An 8,947-nucleotide genomic window follows, 5' to 3' on the forward strand; every position below is an offset into this window, starting at 1 on the left:
GACCGTGGGGGCTTTTTCTCAGCCCCCCCACACAGCCAAGTTCAGGTGTTGACTGGAAGGGTGATGAATAATTCCCTCTTCATAAGGGGAACAACTTCCACTGGCACCAACAAATCACCCACCACCCAAGATACCCACAAAAATGAGTTTCTTCCTCCAACCCAGGTGAAACCTGGGGAAGCTTGAGAGGGTACCTTACATCTGTCTGAATCCAGACTTGGTCTTTCCATTTTTCAAAGATGTGCTACACTTGGATTCCCCCTAAACAATTTCTGCTTGACTCTTTGGGCTTGGAGATAAACAGGAGAGTGCAGGAGAGGAGCAGAGATGAGGTAGAGCATCCTAGGCAGGTGATGTGAAAGGCTCGGGGAGTTTTCCTGGGTGGGTGCAGTGACAAATCCGCTAAATCCCCTCCACCTCCTGTCCCTTAGCAACCACCACATTAGCTGCTGATTGGTGCACCCTAAATTGAAAGGCGGGATTTAGGGACCAATTGAGACACGGGAGACATTCTGAAACAGACAGGAAGGGAAAGAAAATGAAGAAAAAAAAATAGATAATTTACAAGCCTAAATTATGCTAAGGTCTCCAACCACAGTTCATGAACGTGTCCCAGTGTTTTCTTTTTTTCTCATCCCCTTCCCAGCCTATTCTCAGAATTTCCCCTCCAGCCCCTGACCACTTTCTCAGTCCTTCACGCATTGCCCAACTCCCTTCAAGCTACTGGATTCAGAGGCTGACCTAGTTAAGGGGGAGAAGGGGGCATTTTCAACTTGCTGAATCTTCCAGTGTCAGCCTGATGCAATGGAGGCTTCATTTAAGACCCCCAGGGTGGTCTTATCTGCCCCACAACCCCACACCTCCAAATAGAAATCCCTCCTCGCTCAGTCCCGTTGGAGAGACCCCCATGCAGCTCTGTGGCTGTCACATCTCTCACAAAGGAAAGGCAGAGGCAGAAGCCTGCAGCTGATAAGAGGTCTGGATGGGCTGGCGACGCCTCCCCACGGTTATCTCCTCCCCCTTCCATCCCTGCTGCCTTGCCCAGGCCTCTCAGGGGCTGGCCTTTTCCTGTGTTATCTGCACTGCATTCGGATAGTTCTTCTGTAAGTCTAACCCTGACCTCAGTCATTTCTTTAAGGCTTTCCTGGGGGTCCTGTTACCCCAGTCCGTTTAACCCATTGCATGCCACTGACCACTCCAAAACTGGTCTGAACCTGCCGTCTTTCCTGCAGCCCTCCAGGAATACAAATCCCATTTCCTTAGAACCCTTAAGAATTTAATCTTGGGGGATGGCAGGGACTTTAGCTGTGTATGAGTTATTGGGCCTCCTGGCTAAAGAAAAAAAATCCTCTCTGAAATATGATGGCCAGGGAACAGGCTCTTGGGAACACACCACGCCCTGGGGAGGGTCAGTCTGCATGGCTTCTTTATGGAAAGAGATTTATTTCTTAAGGGAAGATTGAAGACCACGTTGACTCCCAGAGTTTATTTCAAGCTGGGGCCCCGCCCAGAGGATTTAGGAAGCAAATACCAGGTGCTTACGCCCTTCTCTCCACCCCTATTTCCCTAAATCCCCAGCCCCATCATCACCTTCTTCCAGAAACCACCCTCGGAGGAATTCTGATTGAAAACTTCCCTGGGATTTCAAACTTAATTCATCGCCAACTCTAATTGCCAGGGATTTGCATGAAAACCATCGTATGCTATCTAATTATTCTGACAACAGCAGCCCGCCGTCTGGGCACAAGGAGAATCGCGGTTTTAATTAACAATAATGCACCTTGCAGACGAATGTGACTGTTTAGATTAATTAACAAGTCCAAGTCCTTCCAAGTCATCTCTGCACATCTTCCAGGTGATTTGGGCCGGAGCCGGTGGGGCATGCAGGGGGTGGGGGAGTTTAGAAATCAACTCAGCCAAAAAGCATGTCGGTTTTCATCTTTCTTAGAACTATTTGGTGACTGGAGGAGACAATCTTCAGGAGAAAGAGATTCTTGAAAAAAATTGACAGGGGGTTTGGGGGCATAGTTTTAGAGATTTCAGACATGTTTATGTCACACTCAGACTTTCAGAAACCTTTGACACATTTGTATAAATGGGAGGAAGGCGTCTTTGTAATTTTCAAATCCCTCTAATTTGCTGTCCCGTCATCTGCAACCTTGGTGTCTTGCATGAGAATTTCCTATAGTCCCAACACTGCCCTCTCTCTCTACATTTTTGGTCCATTCCTACCACATTCGGGGGGCACTTCAAGTTGCTCACTCCCTACGATTTCACAGATAATGTCCCAAATTCCACTTTTACCTCCTCCAGGCTTACTGTTTGTACTGTTTTTCTAAGTGGTTCCCTGAGTCCTGGAAGAGTACTCTGTGTGTGACTCCCAGTTGCATTTTTCTGAAGGGCCTGGGCTTCCCCTTCTTCCTTCACATCAGATATTATTAATGTTTGGGGTGGAAGGTGGATCGCAGGTCTCTTGGAAAATCTGTTGAAAGTTATGAAGTCCGTCTTCAGGAAAATATAGTATTACACCCCAAATGCGGCACTCAGTTTTCCCCTGCTGCACCTAGAGCCAAGTTCACATGCTGTCCCGCTGCCTGACAGCTCTTCCATCAGTCTCCTCCTTGCTCTCTAAGCTGGGAGCCCAATGGCCTAGGGGACTTTCTGTTCTTTGAGTGGGCAAATCCCGTTTCCACTCCAAGAGTCTTTGCAGTTGAAATCTCTTCTGCCTGGAACGCTCTTTACGTGATTGACACTGTCTCATCCCTGAGATCTCCGTGCACACATCATCTCCTCCAAGAATGACCTTCCCTGACATCCACTGGGATGTAGCCCCTGGTCACCCCAGGCACCCAATGATCCCCCATCAATTCACCTGGGATGCTTCCAGCGTCCCACGTAGCACACATTGAAATTGTCATGTTTCTTCATTTGTTTGCTTACCAGCTCATTGCTAACCTACCCTCCTTCCCACCATTAGCAGGCAAGCACCAGGAATGCAGGAATGTCTCCTCTTTTGTGAGTGGACTGTAGTCAGAGCTCAGTCAACATGTGTTAAGTATGTGAATCAGTTTCATATGAGGAAAGTGTGGTGTCCACCCTGGAGGGTTTCCAGGCCCATGGGGAAGAGGAACAAGGAAACAAAGAATTAGCACAGGAGAACTGCCAGAAACCAGATCTCCGCAGCTAATGTCCTCCAGGTCACCTCTCCCAGGCCGTGCAAGTGTTCGGGGGTTGAAAAGCCTAAAGGACCATCAGTGCACGGTTTCTGGCCTGAGAGCCTGTCTTCTGAGTCAACTTTCGGGTGGCTGGGGCTGGGGGACTTCATCACAGGTCCCGAGTCACAGAGTCACACGTCGGAGGAGCAGCACGTTCTTTTGTTTGGAACAAAACTGCAGGCTTCGGACAGCCAGGGAGAGCTGGGAAGGGCTGTCATTCTTCATCTTTACTTGAGGACAAGTGAGTCCCAGGGGACTCCCCGAGAGCTCTAGGAGACAGTCTTCCATTGGCTCAGAACTAAATCTGGAGTCCAGCCACCTTCTTGGATTTCATGACACTCGGCCAGAGAGCCCACACCCTTTTTGGGCCTAAAAGTCATTTCCGTTTCCCTGTTGCCTTTATTTTTCTTCTCCATCCCCCTTCCTCCTCTGCAGTTCCAGTTTAGTGCCCCTGCCTCCAGCCCTTCCTGAACTCTGAACTCTGGTTCCTTCTTTCATGGGTCTGGCCTCTGTAGCCAGAATTCAGCATTTGACTCTGCAGTTCTGCGTACTTGGTCAGGTTAACCCTTGAAGGCACTTAGAGGTATGTAACTTATTTTATTTAAAGTACATGTAATGGGGAGAGGGTATATCTCAGTGGTAGGGCATGTGCTTAGCATGCCCGAGGTCCTGGGTTCAATCCCCAGTGCTTCCATTAAAATAACTAAGTAAATAAAGCTAATTACCTCCCCCAACCCAAAAATAAAAACAAAAACAAAGCAGAACACCAAAGAAACCCCAGAAACAAAAAAACATTTTTTTAAGAACGTATTGAGTGCTTTTTAGTAAGTTCAAGACACTGTGAGAGGCTCCAGAAGACACAGAAATGAATCAGACACAATTCTGGATTCAGCATGTCTCTGGACTCATCCACTCCCCTCCTGTCCCCTTCCTTCCTTGGTTCTCAGTAATTCCCAGCCCTCTCCCTGATAACCCTAAACATACATGGATCCCAGGACACACAGAAAATCCGCAAGGTCCTCAGTGCAGGCCTCTGTTTCACAGCTACAGACCCTTAGCCCCCTGTCAGTGGGGGGTTCTATCTCACTGTCACGTCCAGGAATGTTCTTTATGTACAGATACAGGGAAGGTACAAGAATAGAGGGCATTTTCCCTGCATCCTCTCACAAGGTGGGTGTGGTAGATTCTGGAAGCCAGTGCAACGAAGGCCAATTACCCAAAAGAAAGGGAAAGGGTGTGGAGCATTGGAGAAGAAGGCTATTTACAAGTCAGCTGGCCCTTTTCTGTCTGTGACCTGAGAAAGTAGTGAGGAAGAAGTGGACAGTCTCTACCATCAGCCTGGAAACTTCCAAAAACATGACCATGTCTCTCCTCCTCTGCAGCCACCCCTGCAGGCCCCGGGCTCACTTCACATTCTTGACTGATCGGCAGAGGGAGACCCATGGAAACCTCTAGGAATGTGACAGGAGTGAGTTGGAGGGAAGGTCTCTGGGACAGAAAAAAATTGCAGAAGTTAAACAAAGTTTAAGAGTGAATGCAAAATCTGTTTTTTTGTTGTTTTTTTTTTAAATCAATTGCACAAAAACAGGATGGAAGAGGCCTGGCTCAACAGACATTCTTACAGGAAAAAAAAAAAAAAGACTTAGAGGTTTCACTTGGCCACAGGCTAAAGATGATTCAATAGTGTGTGTAGCAGCCAAAAAGCTAATGCAGACTTGCGCTGCATTAAGAGACGCAGTGCAAAGGACGGGGGAGGGCACTGCCCAACCCTCTCCTGCCCTGGACAGGCCATTTTTGGAATAGAGGGCTCAGCTCTGGGTTCCACATGTTGGAAGGGCCACTAACAGATCCAAGCTCTTAACAGCAGGGTGGCCAAAAATGATGACCATTCTAAAGACCATGCCTCATCTACGAGGAGGGGCTGACGGAGACGGGGTGGGTGCGGGTGGAACACTGGCACTGGAAAAATGTTGAAAATAGAAGCTGTCTTTGTATAACTGGATAGTTGTGAAAGGAGCATTAGATGTGTGTGGCTGTCGCTTTGGAACTAGAAACACAGGATGGGAAGAAATAAGAGACATGGATTTTGACTGAATGTTAGGAAGGGCTTTGCACAACAGGATTGCAGATTACAGGGATGGGATGTGGCATTCTTGATAGTGTAAAAAGATCTCTCACGCGCACACATACGGTGTGGTCTAAGCTGCTCTGTGTTCTTGTTTTACAGTGGCGAGCATATCATGGGAAGGCCTTGCCCTTGCGGAGTTTAGAGACAAGTAAGAGAGGCAGAGGTTAGACACTCAACACACAGATAAGTTACAAATGCTGTTACAAGAGAAGAGAGCTGGCGCCGTGGAAGAGTATATAAGAGGATAGAACCGATTTGAGTTCACAGTTACAGAAAGGACTCAAGCTGGGGCTGGACAGTTACAAATCATCAAAACGTAGTACATGGATATCCCACGCTTTGGGACAGAGCCAGGACCAGTCCGGCAGCTTTTCCTCAAATTGGCAGTGCATCAGAATCACCTGGGGGGAGGTTTCCCTTGACTCAATTCAAGATATTCTGAATCAGAATATTTGGGGCTCGAAGGCTCAGAAAACCCTAGGATAACAGGTTAAATGAAACAGCTGGACTGAAAATGCATATTCTTTGATTCTGGTGTCTGGGTTCCACTTGTGATGATTTTAATCTCCTTGCTTGGACCCTCGAATTAAAGTCCTCTGGTTCAGAGCTGGGGATGCTCTGGTCTCTCCCAGGCCTGGTTTGTAGAACAATGAACATTCTTAGCCAGATATGCGCCTGACCTGAATTTTTCCAGGAGATGGGTACCATTACAGGCACCAACTGCTGCAGAAAAATTGTAGCTGGTGCCTGGGGTCCCTCTAGTGGTCAGAAGCTATCACTTCAGCTCCACGTCTCTCCAGTCCCACGAGGGGCCAGAGATTTATTTGCTGATACAGGCTCTAGGAAGACAAAGGGGCCCTATGAGAAGGAAGCAGAGAAGCCTAAATACATATTTTAGAAAGTTATTCGCTAGAATTAACGTTAAGAAATAGAAGCGGTAGGGGGAGGGTATAGCTCAGTGGTACAGCGTGTGCTTAGCATGCACAACGTCCTGGGTTCAAGCCCCAGTACCTCCATTAAAATAAATAAATAAATAAACCCAATTACCCACCCCAGCCCCCCACAAAACAAACAAACTGAAAGAAAAAGAAGTGATAAAATTAAAAGGAATTGCTTATCAAATTCCCCTTGCCCCTTGCCATGTCTTGGATGATCTCAATTTAGATAACTTTTTTTGGTGTGTATATATATATATATATACACATTGTGTGTGTGTTGTGTTGTGTGTGTATTTATTTATTTACTTTATTGACATATAGTCAGTTTACAATGTTTTGTCAAGACAACTTTTTAAAATCAGAGTTGACAATTCCCCAGGACACCTGGCCATCAACTAGGAACTCCGAGGGTCATTTCCATGCCCCAGGAAAACACAAAATGTATGAGAAATGGGTGTTTGGATAGAGCATTGGGTTGAGTTGGGAGACATGGATCATGGCATTCTGAAATATGTCACTTACTAGCTTTGTAAACTTTAGTTTCCTCCCTTGAGAGGAAGCAGGGAATGATACCTGCACTGCCCGGCTTACAGATCTGACATAGAGATTAAACAAACTGACAGATGTGGAAGCTGTAAGATGAGTTACAGTGAGGAGGAAAACACACGACAATTAGCATTGAAGAGCCTGCCCTGCAGGCAATTGGGAAGACGTCCATTGCTGTCTGGGCCATTCCACCAAAAATGGAAGCTTTTACAAACATGATAGTCCACCAGAAGGTGCTGGACTGCTGGGACCTACCCCTCTGCCTCTGACCTTCTGTCTCCACTCAGCCCTGTGACCAAAGGGCTGACAGAATCTGAGACAGTTTAACAGAAAGGTCCCAGGAAGCGTTCCTTTAAAAGAGATGCTGGAGGTGATGGCGGTGGTGATAATAGGGGATGCTGCTGGCATCTTGCTGACATTTGGGCTGGCTTTTGCTGCATTACAGTCTTATTCAGGGTCGAGCACAAAATGTTCTTGGACAGCCAAAAAGCAGCGATATCCCTGCAATGCCGTGTATGGCACCTGACCTTGGCCCGGGGACCCTAAATGACCACATTCCGGCTCTCCTCACGTGTTCGGTCCCCTGGAACAGGGCTTCCTTTGGAGGTGCCTGACAGTGGGAGGGTGGCGTAGTGGGGGAGCAGCCCCTGAGCTTCCCCCAGCTCTTCAGGATCGATTAAGTCTACATATTCTCCACCCTTGCCACTCAGAGTGTGGGCATGGACCACAATATGGGCGTGATCCAGGAGCCTGTAGTGAATACAGACGCTCAGACTCCACCCGGAGCTGCTGCTGGATAAGAAACTGCACCTTGACAAGATCCCAGGTGATCTGTTTGCTCAGGGAAGTCTGGGAAGCACCGCGCACTTCGTTGGCTATTCACCCTGGGTTCCATTTTCATCCAGTGTCCCCCATCCACCACCACACTCCCGGCAGATGGAGGCCCTGGCTCCCCTTCCCTTCTCCAGTCCCCCTGCCTTCCAGAGTCCACCTCAAAGTTCAGAGATTACCATGGGTCAGGGGCAGGCCCTGCACACACTTAGTTCCCATGCTTTAGGCAAAGAGAGAGAAACACCACATCCCGGTTCCTTCTCATGCGCCCTCTGCCTCAAAAGTGTAGACCTTCTGCAAATCTTGTCCCGAATGGCACAGGTCTGAGGGCTGTGGGGCAAAGGAGAACACATTTTTCTTCTTTTCTTTTCTCCTCTAGCTCTGGGTGAGAGGGATCTCTAGGAAGGGGGACTGTAGGAGACAGTCACTAAGTCAGGCTAGTGGTTAAGAGCAGGGTAGGAAGTGACTGAGTATCTAAGGGTTGCCGAGGAGCTGGCCAACAGCCACAGGACGGAAAATTATCACTCCCTCTAGGTAGTGGGTCGGGGGGAAGCCGGGCAGAGTCACATCATACACAGGGGCAGGCAGATCCACTCACACACGTCCACACACCATCTCCCCGTCCTAGATGCTGTGTCTGGGCACCTTGTCCTTGAGGCAGAGACCATGCTGCCCTACCCTCACTGGCCAGGCCTGGTCTGCATCCGGTGGCACAGACCTTCCCCCAGCAGGCAGTCCCAGATCTCCTATGTGATCTGAGTGAGTGGGGTGGGAGGGGGTGGGGAGGCAAGATTGGGAAGGGATGGTGGTGGGAAGGCCTCATAGTCCAGTCCTTGGTACCCAAGCACACTCCGCCCATTCCCAAAATGATGGATCTTGGAAATCTTTCTCTCATTGGTAAACATTGCTGTCACCCTGGTTCCTCTTTTAAGGTAGAAATTCCTCTAAGAGGGGCAATGAATTAAGTAACAGACACTAAGCATGTTAATTTATCAGAAATGGTGCTGCAAGCAGGGTCAAGGGAAACGAGAAAAGCGGGCAGCTGAGAAGGAACAAAGCGTCAGGTGGGAGGAGGAGTGGAGGTGGGGGAGCCCAGAGATAGGCTCTCCCAGCCTCACAGTTGTGCTGAGGAGCAGCTCTGTTCCACGGTGTAGGATGCTGGCTGGGGTCATGCAGATCTAGCTTCCTGGGGCAAGCGGAGGAACTAGCTTCGCCAGCCTCCTGACGGGCCCATCACCCTGGAGCAAAGCCAAGCCTCAGCGGGGCACCTGCAGGCCCCCTTAGCGAAG

This window comes from Camelus dromedarius, chromosome 23 (assembly GCF_036321535.1).
Source record: "Camelus dromedarius isolate mCamDro1 chromosome 23, mCamDro1.pat, whole genome shotgun sequence".
NCBI lineage: Eukaryota > Metazoa > Chordata > Mammalia > Artiodactyla > Camelidae > Camelus > Camelus dromedarius.